Genomic DNA, 1,163 nt, shown 5'->3' with positions numbered 1-1,163 from the left:
TCATTCAGTCTCAGACATGAAGACTGATCGTTCGAGTGAGCTGATGGAATGGGCTAGCACAAGTGGAAGCACATTCCAGCATGAACTCAATGGCAGCTGCAGCACCCACGACATCAGCTAACTCAACAACAACTTGCATTTATCTAGTGCCTTTCCTCCTTCAGTTTAATATGCACTAGTTTAGTGACCGTGCACTTCCATTGGCCTGATCCATCATTGATAATAATAGTAATCTCTTATTGCCACGAGTAGGCTTCAATGAAGTTACTGCGAAAAGCCCCTAGTCGCCACATTCCGGCGCCTGTTCGGGGAGGCTTGAACCCCCACTGCTGATCTTGTTCTGCATTACAAGCCAGCTGACTTAGCCCACTGTGCTAAACCAGCCATTGTGCTTGGAAAGTTACAGCAGTGGCGTGCCGTTGCCTTCTGGATTGTGGCTGACCAAGAAACTCCCACTCTTACCGCTAGCCAGTACTGGAAGGACTTACAGGCTGATAATCAACAAGGCGGGACCTTGTTATGAACCCACCTTCCTTGGCCATCTAGTCCTGGAGTGGGTCTGGAAACTGGAGCTTCTGGCTCAGAGGCAAGGAAGCCCCCCACTGCGCCGCAAGACCTCCACATACACAGCCAAGGTGACTCACAGGACACTTAGTAGGGCGGCTCAAAGCGTGTTGGAAAGGGCAGGTTTTAGAGGGTGACCTGAGGGACGCGTGGTTTAGGGAGGGAATTCCCTAAGGGAGGGCCTGGCCAGTTGAAGGCACGGCCGCCAATGGAGGTCCAATAAAAATCGGGATGACAACAAAGAGGCCGAAATTGGAGGAGAAGAGGGATCTCGGGGGGGGGGGGGGGACCAGTTCTACGGCGGACAGTTCACTAATAATTAGGCCACTAGGTTGGCGGGATCGGAAGATGCTCCCGGTGGGAAGGGCCGGAAAATCCCATGCCCAGTCTTCAACGTTTGTGAGCCAAAATGTAATGCCACAAACTAATTGTGCCCAGATAATAATTTACAACATAATCAAGTCAGAATCCAAAGTCCAGCGGCTTTAAGTCGATTGTGCAGAGAGAATTGGGTGTGTAATCCGCTGAACGGAACTCAGGTAAAGTTAGCAAAATGACTGAGATGAGTAATTAAGCAATGAGGAATAATTAGTGCTGTG

This window comes from Scyliorhinus canicula, chromosome 24, assembly GCF_902713615.1.
Source record: "Scyliorhinus canicula chromosome 24, sScyCan1.1, whole genome shotgun sequence".
In the NCBI taxonomy this organism is placed as follows: Eukaryota; Metazoa; Chordata; class Chondrichthyes; order Carcharhiniformes; family Scyliorhinidae; genus Scyliorhinus; species Scyliorhinus canicula.
This window is presented reverse-complemented; position numbering follows the sequence as displayed.